Here is a 22,917-nt window from a genome sequence, read left to right as displayed (position 1 = left end):
ATGACCTTTCTGTGTTAAGCCACACAAAATTTATGTTGATTGCTCCAGGTAACTGTTTGTTTTCCTAGGTGGTTTTCAGCAGCTGGAATAAATAGGAAACTCATTAGACAAGAAAAACATGTCATTTGCCTTTTTGGCCAGATTTCATGTACTGAAAATTACTTAACATAGGAGGTGAACCTCAGGATAAAAAATCATTATATGTTTGAAATTTACGGTTTGAGCATTAGGTGATAGGGCGTTAAAATTAATATTTGCCTTTTAGAGACCCGAAATATTTGATCAGAAGAAAGGTGATCAGAGGAAGTTTGATCAGAGGAAGACTGATATAAAGCACACATGTTCTGTAACCAAATTTCAAGCTGAAGATTGCAGTTCAGTTCCCTCTGGTCCTGAAGAATAGGACTGTGGCATTTTTTAAGCACTTACAATGAGCCAAACACTGTACTAAGTGCTGGGTAGATACAAGATAATCAGGTGGGACACAGTCCCTGCCCCACCTAGGACTCACATTCTAACTAGAAGGGAGAACAGGTATTGAATCCCCATTTTAAAGATGAGAAAACTGAGACACAGAGAAGTTAGGAATTGCCTAAGGACACACAACAGGAGCCAGGATTAGAATGCAGGTCTTCTGTCTCCCAGAAGAGTGCTCTTTCCTCTAAGAAGCAATCAGTCCTTGCTGGACTGGGAGACTAGTCTAAGGTGGCTGGTTTAATGACTGGGGAGGCTTCTAAACTGGGAAAATGGCTGCAGTACTGTCATATGCAGTTTGACATAATGGCATCACAACATAATGGCCTCACACTTCAGACCCCCAGCTTCAAACTGAAATGTGCTCCTTTGATTTATTGAGTTTTTGAAATTTTTTTTTCTGTTTATGGTGATGGATTTCAACACTAGGGTCTTAGACTGTGATTAATTGCTGCTTTTAGTTCACAGTGACTTTATCTTTTGGACTGAGATCTTTTTTCTAATTCATTCACTTTTGGGAGGGTCAAAATATCAAAATATTAATGAGTAAAATTCTGGACAGGATTAGCTTGATTGTCATTGTGAGTGAATTCTTCCGACCAGTAATCAGGACCCTGATTGTAGTAGTGAAAAAATACTTTTTCATGTCAAAGACCTTTTCATGGTCTATAAAATTGGAAACCTCCAACTGATGGGAGATATCTTGGAATCTCTTGTAGAGATTCCCTGGTACATCCAGTGAGTACTTAGCCAGATGTTCGTCTCTTCCCAGTTTTTGTCATGAAGGAATTGTTGCGATCCATCCAGAAACCAGCACGTCTGGACTCAAAGACATCACTTTGCTCTACGTGATCAAGTTGGGGCAGTGACTAAGAAGTCAACTGTTACTATGGACCCCACTTCTCCAAATGTGCTGATGGGACCACAGATGTAATTATTATCTCCCGGTCAGTAAGTCTCACACAAAAGTAAGTGTGAGAAAAGGGCAAGGGCAGGGCAACAGGGAGACTCCTGATTGAGTGAATCACACTTTGGGGGCAGGAAGGCAGAATGGGGGATGGCTGTATCAAAGAAGGGCAAGAGTCTCCTGACCATATTTGGAGAAAAATGAGGAGGGGCAAAAAGGGAGTAGGGAAGAGGATGGAACGGGGTGGGGAGCTAATGTGACAGTCCAGGGAGGCATAAACCAAAAAGTAACAGGAGTATTGCTCTCTTAACCCTTTGACATCATGCAGATAGAAGAAAGCCCTCCAGAGAGTCAGAATCGACAGTGTCGCTTTCAACTCATGACCTACTAGTACCTGCATGATACGGGCCCATAATGGTTTCAGTGATATTTATTATAGATATCTTCTCTCCTATCTGGCTCAGTGATCTCGAAGAACTGGTAGGATGGGGCAAGAGAAAACAGCCCTGGCTGATCCCACGGAGTCTATTAAGCAAGGAGATGGAATTGTTACCCTTGGCCACCACTCTGATATTGCCCAGAGATACCTGGATGCCCGCCAGTCCTGGATCTTCATTTCTCAGACATCACTTGCAGTTACTACGGAGAAGTCATCCAATCCCCGGCCAACCTCACATCATAGTCTCTGAGCCTCATCGTCACCAACGTTATTGAAATGGATTCTCTCGTTTGCATGGCCTGGTAAGTAGCAGTGAATCGTTTTACAAATGAAATCTGTGCTAACAACAATTTTTCATCAATCGAAAAGGTGATGTGCAATATTTATCATCGTCCCCGTGGAAGCTGAGAAGATTATTGCGATACCGTTTGGAGATGTATATGTTTGTGGTTTCAAGAGGCAGCAGGGAAGGGCAAGAGTTTTATTCCATGTTCCTATTTTTCTTCCCTCTGAGGGACTAACGGATTTAATCAACTACAAAACCATGAGGGGTTTAATAGATTTGACAACTGAGGATGACTTGGCATACATTTAGTTAGCGCCTGTGCCAAAAGGAGCATCACATTTCAAAAATCAATCAAGCACATTTACTGGGCACTTATGATGTATACTAAGCACTTGGGAGAGTATTATAGAATAAATGGATATGATTTTTACCCCCAAGGAGGTAATGAATGAATTACAGATAGGGGAAAGCAACCTAATATAAATACATGTACATATGTGCGGTGATGGGGAGGGTAAAGAGTAAGTATCGAAGTGCTTAGAGTGTGAGGCCTCAAGTGCAAAGGTGACAAAACAGTGGGGGAAATAGACTAGAGAGGAAAATCATATGCTGTGAGGGCTATGTAGGGTTGGACTCCCTCCGTGGGAGGAAGGCCGCAGGAAAACGATGGCAGTACAGGATCTGGACATCTAAATGACCCTCCAACCCAGAAGAGGCCTGATGATGGTGGTTATAGGAGTAGATGACTGACTTACCCAACCCTTCTCGATCTCTTCTCCGTCCTCCCTGAGATTACTAACCCATCCAAACCCCAACCTGAGAATGACACCTTGTCTCCCAAAGCAGGATTCTGAGATTTAATTGGGAAAAGTGAGAGACTTTGCAAAGTTGAGATGCCCAGACTGCTCTGCTGAGAGAGACGAATTTGGGGTTTCGCTTGTCTAGTCAGAGTCTCTCTGATGGAATCTGAATTCTCACACGGTCACGGTTTCAGAGTCCCCCAGGGGTTTGTTTCTCGCTGTGACACCTTTAATGATTTCACCACAGCTCAGGCTTTTCATTTGCTACCAAAGAGTGGTTTCTTCTATTTCCTAGCTTGAAATTCATGAGCTGGCATGAAGATCGACTCTGCCCCAGACAGGTTGGTTTGTATTCTCTGAAGGCAGCTCCAAAATGAATTCGACTCTGCCCAAAGCACAGGAGTTTCAAAGGGGTCTAACTAGTGAAGTGACCTCTTTCGACTCTCCTATGATTTTTCCTGCTCCCAGATTCAATCCGAGAGGTTAGGGTGCTTTGAGAAGAAAGAAATCTATATCAGGGAGTTCTCTTTCTTCTGGCCCTTTCAGTTTGGGATTACTTTAAGGCACTTTTAGAGGGTAAAAGTTTGCCATGTGGCTTCCAGCACAGAGTTTCTCTTTTAAAAGCTTGTCTTCCCATCCACCTGTCCCCGAACACCTCTCCCTCATCCAGCTACGTGGGCTCCCGTGCTCAAGCTCTTTCTGCGGCTGCCAAACCTTGCAACCTATCTAGCTTCACCTGCCTGCCTCAGGCACAGGTTTCGCCTTTCCCTTCTTCCTCCTCCTCCTCCTTCTTCTTTCCCACTCCTCCTGGCTTTGCCACACTGACTTTGCTCAGAGGAGCTTTCAGCAGTCAACCTGCTCAGTGCGCGCCTGCTAAGGCTGTGTCACAGACCCTTTGCTCCAGTTCCTAGCGGGCATGCTGATCTCACGGAGTCAAGTTGGCAAGGGATGGGACTGGCATCATCTCCCCCGGTCAAGTTGCCCTTAGGTCTGGCCCAGATCACCTGTGCCATACTGATTCGATGGTACCCCAGCTGGCATACCAACTGCCTCAGAGGTTAAGTCTCGTGGCAAAATGTCTAAATGGCTGCTGGGGATGTCCACCTTACAGAAGAAAAAAAATTCCACACCTGCAGCAGAAAAGTCAAATTTCCTTTCCCTAAGAATATAGTCTACTCTTTTTACTCACTGACTCTCAGGGCTGGAAGAGGAATGATAAATACATGTCATGCAATTTAGAATATCGCCAAATGTTAAATTTCAATATTGAGTTTGAGAGGAAACGACACCATACTTAACGTAGGTCTGTTGCTGAAAACTGACATATTTACCCTTAGCTTTTCCGATTCCTTGTTAGCTATGAAGAAAAGCGTGAGAGTCAAGCAATGTATATTTGGAATGATTTTCATCATAGTACAATTTATCAGAGTGATGAATTTTTCTTTAATTTTACCCATGGGGCTGCCTCGGTCCCTTAATAACTCCGCTGAAGGAGTACTTTTTTATTTTTATTTTTACTTAAGGTGTTCCACATTCATTTGAGATACAAAATGCAACACAGATGTGTCTACCAATGCTATTATATTGTACTCTCTCAAGTACTCAGTACAGTGTTCTGCACAGATTAAGTACTCAATAAATATGATTGATCGATGGGTTTCAATCTCATCTGGGGTCCTTTTCTATCGCCCTGTCATTTTTCCAAGATGCCACAAGCTTAAATGCTGTACTTGCTTATCTTTATGCAGATGGCATGACATTCTTTTTTATAAATGACATTAGCTCTGCCAACAGACTTGGTTTCTTATCAAAACTATTTTTGTTTAGATGTATTTTTTTGAACCCCACTGCCTACAGTTGCTAAGGAGACCGATTCTTTGCAGCTTGGAACTCTCCATTGGATGTTGGGACCCGCAGAGACACTCTTTGTCACGGGCGCGTTGTTCGGAAATACTGAACCTCGTTGATAATAGATTTCTGCTTGATGCAATAGTACAGAAAGGGATGTCCCATATTTTGTCCTGGTCTCCCCAGAGCCCTGACCTCCTTCTCCTTGGGATCCAAATCTACTAGTCCCAGTGCATCCTGACCAAACATTACTTTCCTGGTTCAGGTAAAGAACATCCCTTCTCCCCCCGAACCACCCTCCCCTTCATATTTTCAAAGGGAAAATAATCCCTCAGCATCAGAGTAGTGATGACTGGTGGGCATAGTCCAGAAGGCTGAAGAATCACTGGAGTCTTTAAGATCAGGATGTTTTGTCATCCTCCTAGAGGGGCTTAGTGAAGCCTGCCTGAGGTATGAGATAGTTCTGGGATCCCCTGAGTCCTCTGGAATACCTCTTTTGCCTCTCTTGCAAATTTTCACCCCAACCCAGTGGCATAACAGAGACAGAGAAACTAAGGCAGCTTCCTTGGGCATGGAAAGGAGTGCAAAGCTCCAGTAATAGTGATCTTGTCTTGTCTTATGCCGTCGAGTCGCTTCCGAACCATAGCGACAACACAGACACATCTCTCCCAGAACTCCCCGTTCTCCTTCTGCAGTCGTTCTGGTAGTGGATCCGTAGAGTTTTCTTGGTAAAAATACGGAAGCGGTTTACCATTGCCGTTGTCCGCGCAGTAAATTCGAGTCTCTGCCCTCGACTCTCTCCTATGCTGCTGTTGCCCAGCGTGGGTGAGTTTTGACTTGTAGCAGATGGCCTTTCACTCCCTAACCGCTGCCCAAGCTAGGAATGGAATGTGTAGGCCTCTGCTTTACTCTCCCTTCCGTGGTCGAGACTGGTAGGTGCGACCCTGAGAGGGGAGTAATAATGATAGTACACTGTAAACTAGTGGTGGGCAGGTAATGTGCCTGTTAATTGTTACATTAAACACTCCCAAGTGCTTAATACAGTGCTTTGTACACAATAAGCACTCAATTAACACGACTGAATGAATGAGTGAATAATAATTATGCTATTTGCAAAGCGCTTACTATATTTCAAGCACTGTTCTAAAACCTGAGGGAGATAGCAATTAATCAGGACAGATGCAGCCCTTCTCCCAAGTGGGGCTCACACTCTAAGTAGGAGAGAGAACAGGTACTGGATCCCAATTTTACAGATGTGGAAACTGAAGTACAAAGAAGTGAACTGACTTGCTCAAGCAGACAAGTGGCATTGCCGGGATTAGAGCCCATGTCCTCTGACTCCCAAGCCCATGGAAGGAGTCATGCCACTCCTCAATGCTCAACAGATTGTGTTTATTTTGTAGGGATTCTGCCTGCTGTCCCAGCCCTACATGTCTGCCCTTCCTGCAATTTTTTTAGCATGAACTGCAGCCCCAACTAGGGGTAGTACCTATGGAATGGTTTCTGTTATTACTACAAATAATATTTTCCTCAAACAACTGAGGCCCCAGGACAGTCACCCTGACTAGCCCAGTGATCCCTGAAGGAGAAAAGTCCCAGCTCACCCCACTTTCCTCAAGGATGAAATTTCTCACTGTCAGCTCCCCGGAGAATTCCAAGGACTCAAATCCGCGAAACCCCAAGAACATAAATCTCAATTCCTAATGCTTAAACTTCAGCTGAACATGTCCCCAATCTAGTACCGGCTCTTGTCATTAAAAAATGAATCTCTTTCCAGGGGAGGAGGAATAAATGGAAACAACTTCTTCCTCTACCACTCAAATGCAAATATTTCTTTCTGAGATTCAAAGATTTCCATAGAGTCTTCTAGGATAGTTTTTCATCTCAAAAATGCACTGGGAAATTTTCCAGTAGAGAGATGGTGGACAGTGAAAAAAACCAAACACTCAGGAAAGTAGGAGTGAAAAAGAAAGTTATCTCCCTCCCTCTTAGACTGTGAATCTAATGTGGGACAGGGATTGTGTCCAACCTGATTATCTTGTATCTACACCAGCTCTAAGTACAGTACTTGGCACAGAGCAAGCACTTAACAAATACCACCATTACTATTGTCGTCAACAAAGTTTGATTCTGGGAAATGGATAAATTCTCGTATTGTGTGACTGAGTTCTGGGGATCATAACCTAGGCAGAAGTTGTGTGGGTGAATCCTAAGCTAGTGTTGATCAGCGTTTAGTTTGGAGCATTCAGGAAGTGGATTTTAAAATGCATGAGGCTAGAGAAAGAAAAATAAAAGAAAATCAGTAGTCTACATTCTATTCCCTTCAATCTTTGAATAGTTTTGAACAGCTTTAAGGAAGATTTTATAGGGAGCCGGGAAACCTGGTTCACTGTAGGCAGTTGGTGAATATGAATTGTGGTGATGTGCAGCACCCTTTAAAGTAAGTCATGCCGTAAGTACAGAACATGTAGCTTACCTCAAAGAAATCAAAACAAACATAGCCTACACAGTGGGTTCTTTCGACTTCCCCAAAGCCTCTATTAGGAAACAAATACTGGACACCACCAGCAGCAGGCAGGAACCTTAATCGTTCTTGCTGATCTCTAGATGATAAGCATTGCTGCTGGAGTCATCTGTCCGTACGATCCTCCCTTCCTTCCCCACCCCAACAGCTTCACAGAAACTACGAGGTTGAGATGCATCAGCTTCCCTCTCCCCCACCCCATGCCCCTAGGCATCGATCCCTCCCCTTGCCCTCCTTCCCTTGACTAGCTACATAAATTCTGCCAGTGAACTAATTCCATGCTTGGCACATAGTGAGCTTGACAAAAGCCGTTATTTGTTAAAAAGCTGTTTTAATCCAGCATGACATGAACTGTATTTCTACCAAGAGAGTCTTCAGTCAGTCTCTATGCAGATTGCGGTAGTGCTTGGGAGAGTACGGTTGAGGTGGTAGACACAATTCCTGCCTTCTGAGACCTTACAGGGTAGTGGGAAAGAGGCTTTGAAATAAATTTCCAAACAGGGAGAAGCAGCGGAGTTTAAAGGTGTGTATATAGGTGCTAGCAGGGATTGCGGGGTGAGTACCTAAGTCTTTAGGAAACACGGGCAGTGCTGAAATGGCAGTAGGGGGAAAGTAGCGTGGGGAGATGAGAGCTTATCCAGGGAAGGCCTCCTGGAGGAGATGTGATTTCAGAAGGACTCTGAAGATGGAGAGAATAGTGCTGTGCTGAATGTGAAGGGGAAGGGAGTTCCGGAAAGGAGGAAGGGTGTGAGGAAGAGGTCGATAATGAGAGCCGGTCGACGACCGGCTACTGTTAGTAGGTTGGCTTGAGAGGAGTGACACTTTTGAGCTGGGGTGTAGTGGGAGAGGAGCAAGAGGGCAGAAGGTGGGCAGAAGAGGCCAAGAAATTCAGGAAGTTTGGGAAGTTCTGCTTGATCCAGAAAGGAATAGGCAACCGTTGGAGGGTTTTGAGGAGCAGAGAGACACTTGAGAAGTGATTGATGAGGAACTTGCAAAGTCTTGTCGGAAGTATTAGAAAGGCATGCTGAGCTCTCAGAGAGTAATATGAAATTAAATGCACACTGTACTACCTTGGCCCAAGAAGAGTAAGCATAATGAATGCACGGTATAATACAATGGATGGGTGCTTCATTATACAGTGCACTGACAGAGTTTTGAATTTCCGGTTGGTCAGGTACCTCAAGGATTTCATAGCTTGACTGCTCATCTTTTATGAATTGGCCTATGAGAATTTGTTTTAAATATTTTCTGCAACAGGTCTTGACAAAAGTCTGTGTCATTATCCCCATGGTGTTTGAGTCAAAGTCACTTGGATTACACCGATATTAGACAAGAACAAGATGCTTGAATTCACCTCTATGTATAGATCCCAGTCAGTTTCATTTATTGGGCGCTTACTGGGTACAGAGCACTGTATTAAGTGCTTGGGAGAGTACAATATAGCAATACACGGACACATTCCCCTCCCGCAAAGCGCTTACCATCTAAAGGGACCATTCGGGGCTACGTCCCTTGATAGTATAGAAGCTCACAATGTCAAAAGCCAGCAAAAAAGAGGGGAGTCAGTTTGAGCAGACAGTGCAGGATCAACTGAAGCAACCTCCTAGACCACAGAGAGTGGGGTCGTGATAGGTGGAAGTCCCTGAGGAGAGGTGGTTGAGAATGTGAGTGGATCCCTCTACTCTCTAGCAGAGGGCAGTGGCGGAATTACGCAGGTTTAGCTGTGTCGTCTGCACTGGAATAACCAGAGCAATCTAATCAGGAGCCCCAGCATCACCCACCTAGATGGAAAGATTTTGGTGGATCTCAGACCAGTTGGGTGTTGCACTAAGAAGGCAGGGGGGGGCATATGAAACAGAGCTACCCCCTACCCCCAGAGAGATGGAAGGAAGGCTGTGACTGATTTCGAGTAATAATAACTGTGGTGTTTATTAAGTATTTACTATGCACCAAGTACTACACCGAGAACCAGAGTACATACAATCAAACCAGACAACTTCCCTGTTCCGCTAGAAGATCACAGTCTAAGGGGGAGGGAGATTGGAGATTTAATCTCTGTTTTACAGATGGAGGAACTATGGCACCGAGAAGTCAAATGGCTTTCCCAAAGTTCCATGTCAGACAAGTGGCAGAGCCGGGATTAGAACCCAAGTCTCCCTGACTCCCAGCATTGAGCTCCTTCCATTAGACCATGGTGTTTTTTAAACTCATTTTTATCGACCACAATTACACTGTGAGGGATTGGATATTTCAATGATTATTTTAGCATTTAATTTGTTAAACAAGTTGCCCCCAGCAACCACGGTTCAGAATAGTCATGCTTAATATTCTGCATGCCATTTCGGCTAGCACAGTAGCCATGGTTTTCCATTACCACACATCACACTCTCCGACATCTCAAGCCAACCAGTCTCTCATTCACTACCCTTAGAACTCAAACCACAATGTGCTTTCTACTGGCTCATCACCAAGTAACTCAGAAGTGTTGAGGTGAAATATAAACAGCATAAAACTCTATATTTTAAAGGGAAGCAAAAATTATCTTCGCACACTGCATTCCTTATTATTTTTATTTCCTTTATTGCGGTTTAGGATGTCTGCCTTGGCACACACCTTTCTGAATTTCAACCCTGGTGACCAAAGTCATAAAATCCTTAACTCCATTCTCAGAATTTCTCAGTTTTTCCAATAGCTAGCTCTTGAAGGAATCTTGCTCCCACTGTTGGAGAGAGAAAGCTGCTCTGCCCTGTAGAAATATCTAACTCGATTTTCTAGTGATCTTGCTCTCTGTTCATCCCACACTACGTTGGTTCTCTTTCAAAGGTGACACTTTAATTGAGAGACTTCTCATCTAATTCAATAAAAACTTAATCATGTTCCAGTTTGAAATGTTACCAGTAGGTTATTAGCAGTAAAAGCCTCCCCCACTAAAGCCTTCTGTTTGTTTCAAATGGAATGATTAATTTTACTTTAATTTTCAGTTGAGAAACTATTGCAGAAGATATGGTTTGGTTAGGAAGAGTAGGGGCTTTCTTGAACCACATACTGTTCTTTAAAGAGAGAATCACTGTGGCCTAGTGGATAGAGCACAGGCCTGGGAGTCAGAAGGACCTGGGTTCTAATCCCAAATTTATCACTTGCTTGCTGTGTGACCTTGGGCAAGTTACTTAACTTCTCTGTGCCTCTGTTTTCTTAAACTAGGTTTTGGCGATTAAACTCCTTTTCTTCCTCCCATTAGACTTTGTGCCCCATTAGTATTATTAGTGGTGAATTGTGAGTTCAAATACGAAATCAATAAATTATGGTATCTGTTAAGTGCTTACTTATTATTTATTTAGCACCGTTTTAAGTGCTGGGATAGATATGAGTTAATCAGGTCATACACAGTCCCTGTCCCTCATAGGGCTCGTAGCCTAAGTAGCCCTTCCTGTCAATCCACATTGTGGAACACATGGTTAGAGCACAGTCCTGGGATTTAGAATGACCTGAGTTCTAATTTCAGCTCCAACCTGGGGGGATTCACTTCACTTCTCTGTGCCTGAGTTGCCTCATCTATAAAATGAGAATTTAAACAGTGAGCTTCAAGTGGGAAATGGACTGTGTCCAACTTGATTTGCTTTTACCCACTCCAGTGCTTAGTACAGTGCCTAGCGATAGTAATTTCTTAACAAATACCACCATTATTATGATCGTTTAATAATAACATGATGATGATAATAATGAAACATGACAATAATAACAATAAAAACCAGTGCTTTTATACCTCATCTCTGCACCCACCCCAAAACTGCTCTCAGCCTGTAGGCATCTCTCATTGGATGAAAGATGAGACAAACAAGGGATCATATCTGCTAAGTCACCAAGAGCCATAGGACCCATATCTCCCACCCCAGGAGTTTCTGGTGTGGAATAATCCTCATCCTTTTCTAACTTCTAACATTCCGGAGGAAATTCCTGGCTAAGATGGTGCCAGTGTGGATTTTGCCTTATGACATTTCTTTTGAGTCCAAGGTTGAACATCTCCCTCCATGAGTAATAGCTTACAGTCATTTGCTTACAGTACAGTGCTCTGCACATAGTAAGCGCTCAATAAATACTATTGAATGAATGAATTCATTTGCCTGCTGTTGGACTTTCGGCAACTCACTTAACTTTTCTGTGTGACAGTTTCCTCAGACAATGGGGATTAAATACAAGTTTGCCCTCTGGCCTGGAACTTCCTACCCCTTCATATTTGACAGACCACCACTCTCCCCACCTTCAAAGTCCTCCTAAAATTAAATCTCTTCCAAGAGCCCTCTCATTGGTGAGCTCTCATTTCTCTTATCTTCTCTCTCTTCCGCATCACCTATGCATTTGGATCCGTACTCCTTAAGTACTTGATATTCACCCCACTCTCAGTCCCACGGTACTTGTGCTCATATCTTTACACTGCCATTTCCCTTTTCCGTAATTTTTTTTTTTAATATCTGTCTCCCCCTCTAGCTTATAAACTCCTTAGGGACAGGGATCTTATCTACCAACTCTATTTTACTGAACTCTCCCAAGAGCCTAGAATAGTGCTCTGCACACATTGAATGCTCAGTAAATATCACTGATTAATCGTTCTCCCTCCCACTTAGATTCTGAACCCCGAGTGGGACAGGCACTGTCTCCTCGCTGATTGTACTGTATATACCCCAGCCATTAGTTCAGTGTTTGGTACATAAGCTCACTGTGGACAGGGAATGTGTCTACCAACTCTGTCATAATGGACTCTCCAGTGCTTAGTGCATTGTTCTGCACACAGTAAGAACTCAATAATTGTGACTGATTGATAGTGAGTGCTTGAAAACACCATTTTATTATTACTACTAATAATGATATTGTTATATTGTTAATGTTTGACAGTATAAGGACAGTACAGATCTCCATGGTTTTAAAATAATAATAATGATATAATAATCATAGTTATTATGTTAGCATTTGTTAAATGCTGGGGTAGATACAAGTTAATCAGGAAGGGGGACAGTCCCTGTACCACGTGGGGCTCACAGTTTAAGTAGGAGGGAGACTAGACAAATTGAATCCCCATTTTACAGACGAAAAAACTTCCCCACAAAGAAGTTAAGTGATTTGCCCAAGGTCACACCGCTTTCAACTGGCTGAGCTGGGATTAGAACTCAGGTCCTCTGACTCCCAGCCCTTGTCCTTGCCTCTAGATCATGCTGCTCTTCTCCCCTTTTTACTAGGCGTTTTCCCAACGTAACAGAATTCTTCCAGTGATGGCATTGAAAGCCAAGGTGTAATATGGGCGGAGGGAAGAGGGGAAATAAAAACCCATGCTCTCCCCAAAGCCTGAGGAAGATCATCCAGAATGCTGTAGGGAGGCGGACACGTGTCCGTCCAGATAAATGGCTTCCCTGGCAGTGTGTTAAAGTGAGAAAACCTCTGGCTGTAACTCAAGGTCCTAGGCCAATCAGACTTCCAAGCCTCTCCCTCCTTTTCTTCATGAGATTTCAAATTATCAGCCTCACTCCTACAACTCAGGAAAGTAAATGGAATGTCACATCAATCTTCATCACAATGCAGGGACTCACAGTTTAATGGAGAAGGATTACTCATTAAAACCACATGCTCTCTCTTCTCCTCCCTCCCCCAGCCCCACCCCTTCCAAAATAAGACTGACATGCCCTCTGGGTGAACTTGTGGCAGAGACTCATGAACTCACCCATAGGAAAGGAGTGTGCATGTACACACACACACACGCACGCGCACGCGCGCTCCGGTGCGCTCAGCTGACTTGGACATGGGCCGCAGCCCCAGCTGAGGTCAGCCTCAAGGTCAGGATAGAGGAGAGAAGGCATACAGGGAAAGCAGTGGTGGGAGAGAAACCGTGGTAAAAAGCAGAGGATCTGATATCTTACGAGCGGGACTAGGACTATTTCAGATCTCTGTAAGATGGAAAAGCCAGATTTGGGCTGGAGTAGCTCAGACATCTGGGTGCCTAATTTTGTTTGGTCACCTGAACTTCTCTGAATTAGCCTTAATTCTGAAGACTCGGCTTTGATCAGCCTCTCATTCAGCTAATCGTCACCTGGCAGAGATCTGCGGAGGAGAGAGAGCAGGAAATCAACTGAACTCTAAACATGCTAGTGGTATGTGTGACCTTGGACCGGTCACAGCTTCTTTATGTCTCATTTTCTTCATCTGTAAAATTGGAGATGAGATACCTGTTCTCCTTCCCTCATAGATGGGGAGCTTCATGTGGGACAGGGACAGTGTCTGGTCTGCTTTTATCTGTGTGTATTGTATCTACTAGGTTAGTAATAATAATAACGATAATGTTGGTATTTGTTAAGCGCTTACTATGTGCCGAGCACTATTCTGCGCTTAGAACAGTGCTCGGCACCCAGTAAGCGCTTAACAAATACCAACATTTTATTCTAAGCGCTGGGGTAAATACAGTGTCATCAGGTTGTCCCACTTGAGGCTCACGGTCTTAATCCCCATTTTACAGATGAGGTAACCGAGGCACCGAGAAGTCCAAGTGACTTGCCCAAAGTCACACAGATGACAGGTGGCAGAGCCAGGATTAGAACCCACAGCCTCTGACTCCCAAGCCCCTGCTCTTTCCCCTGAGCCATGCTGCTGCTTATTACCATGCTGGATACATAGTCACTGCTTACCTAAAACTACCATCATTATCATTATTATTAGTGGTAACACTAACAACAATAATAATAATGATATATGTTAAGCACTTACTATGTGCCAAGCACTGCTCCAACAGTTGTTATAATACTAGTGGAGGTGGTGATAGCAGTAACAAGTGATCAGTTTGAGGGGACAGAGAACACTTGACTGCTTCTGAGACCAGTTGACCCGCATTTTATGATATATGTTAAGCCCTTAATAATAATGTTGGTATTTGTTAAGTGCTTACTCGGTGCAGAGCACTGTTCTAAGCACTGGGGTAGATACAGGATCATCAGGTTGTCCCACGTGAGGCTCACAGTTAATCCCCATTTTACAGAGGAGGGAACTGAGGCACAGAGAAGTTAAATGACTTGCCCACAGTCACCCAGCTGACAAGCGGCAGATCCGGGAATCGAACCCATGACCTCTGGCTCCCAAGCCCGGCCTCTTTCGACTGAGCCACGCTGCTTCTCTAATATAAACCAACTACTGCTGGAGGAGGTCCAAGATAATCAGGTTGGATACAAACCCTGTCCCTCATGGGGTTCACCATCTAAATGGGAAGGAGAAGAGGTATTGAATTCTCCTACCCCCTAGCGATGTCTCATAACTCCGGGATTTTGAGGTTAATTTCACACGCATCCCTCTCCGATTCAACCCCTTCTTTAAAATAAAAAAGGGAGCCTAAGTAGAAGATTTCTTGACCATACTTTCCCTCTAAATATCAGGGTGCTTTTCCGGCATTTTATGGTCGTGTGTGAATGTGCTGTCTGCAACTGGGGGTGCAAAGTAGTTGACAGATTTGAAAGACGGCTAAATCTGAGCAGAAAAAGAAACAGGTCGGAACATCTGAAGAAAGGTAGAGGCATCAGAGGAATTCTCCCCGTTAATAGACCACCCCCTGGCAGTGGATTTTTCCGTTAGGAAATGTTAGTCCTGTCTGTCTGGGTGCAGGCTAAAACATCTCAATTAGAGGAAGAAAATTCCAAGACTGACCACAAAACGTCAAGCACATCAGCCCATCGGTGAGCAGTGTGATCAGTTTACATGCAAGTTTTCATCCTCCTACAACTTGTTGACTCACTTTGCAGTCTCTCCAGAACCTCCGCTGAAGCCGCCTTCTGCATCCCAGGCCCCAGTCCAAAACACTCTTCGATAAAACAGGAAAAAAAAAAAGGAATTCTAGATTCCTCAGCTGACTCCAGGGCCAGGAGGAGAGCGGCTGACAGGAAACAAGTGTGAAGGTCTTTAAATTTCCCTCACACCCTCAGAGGACCCTGATCGCTAGTATAAATGGTTTGGAATAGGGAGATGCGAGTCCACTGGAAGAGGGAAAGCAATAGCTCGGGTCGACAACTACACGGTTGCTCGGAGTCGGAGATTAAGATGTTAAAAGTAAAGTGGCTATCGGAAAGGGCACGTCTCCCGCTCCTGAAGTTACAACTAGACATTTGTCAAGAAACCATTATGGGCCGAGTCTTAAATCAGCATAGAGCTCCTGTACTCCTGAGTAAAACTGACAAAGAGAAGAAAAAAGCCGTCTCTGGAAACTCCCCTGCCATTGCCACAGCCTATTCATATTCGGAATGAAGGGACTTTCTGGGAACCAGGTGGGTGGGTTGAAAAATGGTGAACCTGAGATCAGGGCCTATAGCAGCGGCGTCCCACAGTAGCCAGGGCTTGGACTTTTACTTCCAGGACTGCCTTATCCTTTGAGACAGGAATAGCACTGCTCACCATCCATCGTGATGTCCCTCATCCTTTCAATTGATGATGCTGCCTCGTTTTTGTTTTGTTCTGTTTCGCTTTGCTGTCTCCCCCATTCATTCATTCATTCATTCATATTTATTGAGCGCTTACTGTGCGCAGAGCGCAGTACTAGGCGCTTGGAAGGTCCAATTCAGCAACAGATAGAGACAATCCCTACCCAACAACGGGATCGCAGTCTAGAAGGGGGAGACAGACAACAAAACAAGTAGAAAGGCATCAATACCAATAGCAATATCAATATCTAGTAATATTTTAAAACGTATCAACATTCCATTTTGCAGTAATCCAAGCACCTGATGGTTAACTGAGAGATGGGTGGTGGTGTTATTAATAATATAATTAATCCCTACCACCACGTCACTTTGGGGGCTTTTCTGCTGAGCCCGTCACTGGGCAGGAATTATCTCTTATCTTTTGCCGAATTGTACGTTCCGAGCATTTAGTGCGGTGCTCTGCACATAGTGAGCGCTCAATAAATACTATTGAATGAAGGAATTGCCCACCACCCAGGAATTGGGGGGGGCCTCACCCTGAACGTGGCAGCTGCTAAGGTTGGGCATGTGCCAGAAGTCATCAGTGGAGCAGTGTGACTTTGGGCAAGTCGCTTAACTTCTCGGTGCCTCAGTTCCCTCATCTGTAAAATGGGGATTAAGACTGTGAGCCCCACTGGGACAACCTGATTCCCCTGTGTCTTCCCCAGCGTTTAGAACAGTGCTCGGCACATAGTAAGCGCTTAACGAATATCAACATTATTATTATTATTATTAGCCGTGACTGTCGTGGCACTGTCATCAACTTTTTTGGGGGGGTATGGTATTTAAGCTTTTACTATGTATAGGCACTGTACTAAGCAGTGGGGTAGATACAAGCTAATCAGGTTGGACGTTGTCCGTGTCCCACATGGGGTTCACAGTATTTATCCCCGTTTTACAGATGAGGGCATCGAGGCACAGAGAAGTTAAGTGACTTGGCCAAGGTCACGCAGCAGACAGGTTCAGCCGCAGCAGCAGCAGCATGTTTTGGGTACCCACTGATTCCAAAGTTCTGTACCAAGCGCTTAGAAGAGTACAGCAGAAGCAAGATGCATGGTTACTGCCCTTCCAACGTTTGCAAGCTTCCCAGGAGTGATGTTTTAGCAAAATCCACAGGCCCTTCTTTACCAAATCCTTGTCCTCGGTGACCTTTCTTTCCCTTGGGTTAGAGCATTCCCCAAACAGTGAATGGTGGGTGCTCAGTGGAGGTTTCTCTACAGTAGTTGTGGTTTCTTTTGTGAAAGGCCTAGAGGAAGGAGGAGAAACATGGCCCAGTGAATAGATCACGGGCCTGGGAGTCAAAAGGGCCTGGATTCTATTTGGGCTCCACCACTTGTCTGCTGTGTGTCCTTGGGTGAATCGCTTAACGTTTCTGTGCCTCAGCTACCTCATCTGTAAAGTGGGGATTAAGACTGTGGTATGTGGACTGTGACCAACCTGATTAACATGTCCCAGAGCTTAGTACAGTGCCTGGCACTTCAGAAAAGCCATAAAAATAAAAAGATAAAAGGAGGGAGACAAAACAGTAGAAATGGATTTTTTGTTCTCCCTCAGTGAGATGGGCCAGGAAACAACGCTGGGAGAGCCGTTTAGACCCATAGATAAACAGCTCGTTGTGGGCAGAGAATGTGTCCATTTATTGTTATATTGCACTCTCCCAAGCACTTACTACAGTGCTCTGCACACAATAAATACGATTGCCTGACGATTGACTGAAATAATAATGTCGGTACTTGTTAAGCGCTTACTATGTGCAGAGCACTGTTCTAACTGGGGTAGATACAGGGGAATCAGGTTGTCCCACGTGGGGCTCCCAGTTTTTATTCCCCATTTTTACAGATGAGGTGACTGAGGCACAGAGAAGTTAAGTGACTAGCCCAAGCTCACACACCTGACAAGTGGTGGAGCCGGGATTAGAACCCATGACCTCTGACTCTCAAGCCCGAGCTCTTTCCACTGAGCCACGCTGAGTTGGCCTATGATCCCACCGGATGGAAACAGGTGGCCCCGATCTCCTCTGAAGTAGTGATGACGTGTAAAGCCATTGACGTGTTTCTTGAAGTGTAAATAAGATCGTATGTCAGCTTCACTGAATGTTACGGGAGAGTCCTAGTCACGTTAATTCCCTAGTCACATTAATTAAGTCCTGGAAACACTCTCTTGCCAGCTGAGTCTATATCTTATAGACTGCCTTGATCAAGAGGCCTTGCTATTGTCTGTCATGACTACTTTGACTTTGAGGAGTCCTATGTACTCCTCACACATAGGGGAAGTGTGGCTCAGTGGAAAGAGCCTGGGCTTCGGAGTCAGAGGTCATGGGTTCGACTCCCGGCTCTGCCACTCGTCAGCTGTGTGACTGTGGGCAAGTCACTTAACTTCTCTGGGCCTCAGTTACCTCATCTGTAAAATGGGGATTAACCGTGAGCCTCATGTGGGACAACCCGATTAACCCTGTACCTACCCCAGCGTTTAGAACAGTGCTCTGCACATAGTAAGCGCTTAACAAATACCAACATTATTATGTACCGGGGTTGAGGTGGCCATCGTTGACTTTCTGGGAGACATGACTAAGGGGCAGTGCAGTGTTTAGGGAAGGACACAGGTGCAATAATAATAATTATTATAGCATTTAAATGCTTTCTATGTGCCAGGCACTATACTAAGCTTTAGGGTGGTTACAAACAAATCGAGTTGGACACAGTCCCTGTCCCGCAAAGCCCTCACAGTCTTGATCCCCATTTTACAGGTGAGGTAAATGAGGCACAGAGAAGTAAAGTGACTTGCCCACGACCACACAGCGAACAAGTGACAGAGCCAGGGTTAGAACCCATGACCTCCTGATTCCCAGGCCCTTCCCATTACGCTATGCTGTGGATGTCCCAACTCCTCTCTAGATGCAGCCCCTCTACCGGAGCAACTGGTCCTGTCCCCTCTCACCTCCTAAAATTCCTTGTTCCTGTTCTTTTCCCTTCCCTGACCGCTAATTATCGACTGCTGCCTTCAAAAATGGTTGACAGCCCCATTCTAAAAAAGCCCTGTCTCGAACCCATGACCTCCTCTGGGTTTCTCCCCATCTGCTTGCTCCCAATTTATCTAAACTCCTAGAACTTCCCCAACTCTCTTCTCAACCACAGTAGTCAGGATTTCAACCTCTTCACTCCACCAAGACTGCTGAGGTCACCAATAATTTTTTTATAGCTTTAGACCGAAGTACTATACTATGTCCTGATTCTCTTCAATCTCTCAGTTGCCTTTGACACTGAAGACCACTCCCTTCCCTTTGAAAACCTATCTGTTCTCAGTTTTGCTGACACGGTACTATCCTCGTTCTCGTCATTCCTCTCTGACTGCTCCTTTTCAGTTTCATTCATTGGATCCTTTTGCTCCTCTCATCCTCTTACTGTGGGTTTCCTACAAGATTCTGTTCTTGGTCCCCTTACTCTTCTCACTCAATACCCTCTCTCTCAGGGAACTCATCCAATCAGGTGGCTTCAGCTGCTATCTCTACAGGGACAATTTTCGAATCTATTTCTCCAGGCTGACTCTTCATCTGACTTCTAATCTCCTCTTGCCTCCAAGATTTCTAGACTTTGGATGGCCTGCCAGCACCTCAAACTCAATATGCCAGGAACACATCTACTCATCCTCCCCCCGGAGCTGCTCCTGCTCCTAACTTTCCCATCTCAGTCAATAATACTGTCATTTTCTCTGTCCAGAAGTCCATAACCTCAGAATCATCCTCAAGGTCTCACACCTCCCTCCACAATTCTGACAGACCAAAACTCTCCCTACATTTAGAACTGTGCTAACATTCTACTGCCTCCAACAAACCTTCTCTAGTAAATTCCTAGAACCCTCAGCTGTTTAAGCCCATCTGCGACCCTTAGCACTTAGGTTCTTACTAATATCCATAATAACAATAATAATGTTGGTCTTCGTTAAGCGCTTACTATGTGCAGAGCACTGTTCTAAGCCCTGGGGTAGATACAGGGGAATCAGGTTGTCCCCCGTGAGGCTCACAGTTAATCCCCATTTTACAGATGAGGGAACTGAGGCCCAGAGAAGTCAAGGGACTTACCCACAGTCACGCAGCTGCCGAGTGGCAGAGCCGGGAGTCGAATCCGTGACCTCTGGCTCCCAAGCCCAGGCTCTTTCCACTGAGCCACACTGCTTCTCTGGCTCAGCACTGGCTCATCCATCCTCAGCACTGTTTTAATATAGTATATGTTAAGCGCTGACTCTGTGTCAAGCACTGTTCTAAGCACTGGAGTGATCCAAACTAATCGGGTCACAGCCCGTGTCCCACGTGGAGCTTACGGTTTAAGTAGGAGGGAGTAGGAATTAATCCCCGTTTTACAGATGGGATAACTGATGCTCAGAGAAGTTAAGTGACTTGCCCGAGGTCATACAGCAGGCGGGAGGCAGAACCGGAATTAGAACCCAGGTGCTCTGACTTCCAGGCCCTTGTTCTTTCCACTAGGCCACATAGCTTTTCTAGACACTTTTGGACATCTGCTTAATCAATTCAAATTCAATTATTTATTTTGGACTACTCTGTAAATATTTTTTGTCGGTCTCTCACGTTATAGTGCAAGCTCCTTGTGATGAGTCTTTTCTTTGTCTTGTGCTTCCCAAGCACTTAGTACAGTGCACTGCCCTCAGGAAGCAGTTACACCCCCTGGGATCACCTGCTTCATCCAGGATAGCCTCTTGCAGCTCCCAGAAAAGGAAAAGTGAAAAGTATCACAGAACCACAAGCAGAGGAAGGTGTGAGCTAGTGGGAAGTTAAGAAAGTCACAGGTGGGAATGCGTTTTGGCTCCTTGACAATAGGACAAGGTCAAAAAAGTAAGCCATCTCTCCACATTCTGGAATGGGCTGGACTTGGCTTTGAGTTTTATGCAAAATGTGCGTGTGAGCCTCACGTATTAATGCAGCAAGGATTTTAATCTTTATAGTGTCCTTCACAATCTACCTACACCAACTCACCCACTGTCGGCACCCCTCTAGCAGATACAACAGGCTAAAACGCACAAAGTGTATTTTATACTTTTGCTTCCTTTTTCACAATGAATTCCACAGCATCCACGTAGAGGGAAATTAGAAGGTTGAAAAATATACGGCATCAGTCGGGTGAAATATGACGCCTTCCAACTATCTGTGGAAAACAACCCAGAGTTACGTATGAACTAGATTCGGGAGTAGATGATATGATATTAGGAAAACTGTGGGAGACCAAAACTGGTACCCTACTTTTTCCAGCTTGTAATGGACCACATCTTTTATTTCTATGATATACTAACTTAATCAGGCTGCACGTGACTACTCATTACTCACTCAGTTGGGGAAACAAGAGAAAACATTTTAGAAGGAATCACGGAGCTTCTAGAAAGTGATTCAGGCTTCTAGGGCCAGAGGACCTGGGTTCTCATCTCCCATTGTACTAAAGGCTTAAAAATGTTGTTATTATTATAGTTATCATCATTATTATACACAATGAGCACAAGTGATTTAGAGTTCTAACTAGAAGTGTTTTTCAGCTTCAATGAAGAATTTCTCCAATTTACCTTCTTTTCTTCCAAAAGTGCTTGAAGGAAGCTAACTCCTTCTGAACATCTCTGTGCACCTAAGTGCTCCCAACCCTCTCCCTTAGGATCTTCAATTATTTTTAAATATTCATCCTCTCTCTTGAAAATGGATGTAAAACTTCTTAATCCCCCAATTTTAGGAGGTCGTGGAGAGACGGTGGCTTGTTCTTCATCTGCTTCATCTTGCAGTGATGCACTCGGTTGTTTAAGTTTACTTTGGTCGTTATCGGACAGAGATTCCTCCGAATGTGATGCAGCTTACTCATAAGGACCTGTCATCCATTTTTAAAATAAATTGCTACCCCGAATCTACAATTTCTTCATTTTGTCTTTTCAGGGGTCTCTTCTATGTCTTGAAAATCAGACACCCAGTTGGCCGAGTCTTCTCCAGGGTCCAGTCAATTCACTGTTTAATCTTAGCGCAGATGGTGAGGAATTTACTTACCTCTTGTTTCCATTCCTGGAGTAGTTAAATCATTGAGAGGCTGTAATCTAGGACTAAGCCTCAGATGGACCCTGTAGCAACCCCAGGTTTTATGTGTCACAGGGAGGTTGTAGTCTGGGATAAGGTATTAAGTATAATCAGCTCTATCCCTGGTGCGTATGTAGACTGGAGACGTTGTAACCTGAGATAGGCTGGTATCATTTTCAGCAATGGCACTAACAGATTTCTCTGTTACACAGAAACATCTTAGTTTTAACAAATGCATAAGGATCCTCTGCTGCCCATCACTATAAAATGGACCATTTACAAACATAAACCTGATTCAGACCTCTAAGTTCCTCCGAATTAATCGATCAATCAATTGTATTTATCAAGTGCTTATGGTACAAAGCACTGTATTAAGCACTTGGGAGAGTATAATATAGCAGAGGTGGTAGGCACCGTCCCTGCCTACAGTGAACTTAGGCTCCCTGCTTTTATTCATTCATTCAATCATATTTATTAAGCATTTACTTAATAAACACACCAAGACTGTTTGACCTTCTGGCTCTGGGAAAAGCAAAGAGCTTTTTGAAACTCTAGCACCTGCCTAATACCCACTAATGAAAAAACCCAATTGATTGGGGATAACCCTGCAAATGAGCTCACCCTGAGTTTTTGAACAGAAAGTGCAGGACAATCACATTAATAATTTATAGCCATGGGGAATTGTCAGCCCAGGCTTTTTTAAGGAGCATTTTTGAATCACCGGTGATTGCTATCTTCAACAGCATTGAGAAGAACTGGAGCCTGGAACCTGAAGAAATGGAAGAGGTAATGTGGCTAAAGGCTAGGATCTGGTCGGCTGGTCCGGCAGCTCAGCAGGAGGTGAGTTTTCTTTATCGAGAAAGGCTCTGGTTTTCTCTATATATTCAGAAATACTTCGACAGGCACTGAGAAACGCTTAATTTCGTTTTCGGTTTCCTGTTGGTGCTGGGGCAAGCCAGTGTTTTCTCTATTGGTGGAGTCTCATTTCCTGGAGCTGCAATTTTCAATCTTCTATGTTACATGTTGCAAGAGAAACACAAAAATGTCTGCTTTTCCCACCATGATTTCAGGAAATGGAATGATTCAAGACAGCTGTCATTT

General features: G+C 44.4%; 1 long non-coding RNA gene across 1 annotated transcript; it reads left to right on the top strand.

The window, feature by feature from the left end:
- The first annotated feature begins 1,850 nt into the window (after nt 1-1,850).
- LOC103165552 lies at nt 1,851-22,649 on the top strand. The gene is made up of 3 exons (XR_484586.3): nt 1,851-2,122; nt 21,682-21,772; nt 22,560-22,649. It is a non-coding gene; the product is annotated as an uncharacterized LOC103165552 (long non-coding RNA).
- The last annotated feature ends 268 nt before the right edge of the window (nt 22,650-22,917 follow it).

This window comes from Ornithorhynchus anatinus, chromosome 2, assembly GCF_004115215.2.
Source record: "Ornithorhynchus anatinus isolate Pmale09 chromosome 2, mOrnAna1.pri.v4, whole genome shotgun sequence".
Lineage (NCBI taxonomy): Eukaryota > Metazoa > Chordata > Mammalia > Monotremata > Ornithorhynchidae > Ornithorhynchus > Ornithorhynchus anatinus.
The sequence above is the reverse complement of the archived record's forward strand: the minus strand, read 5'-3'. Positions and strand labels throughout refer to the sequence as shown.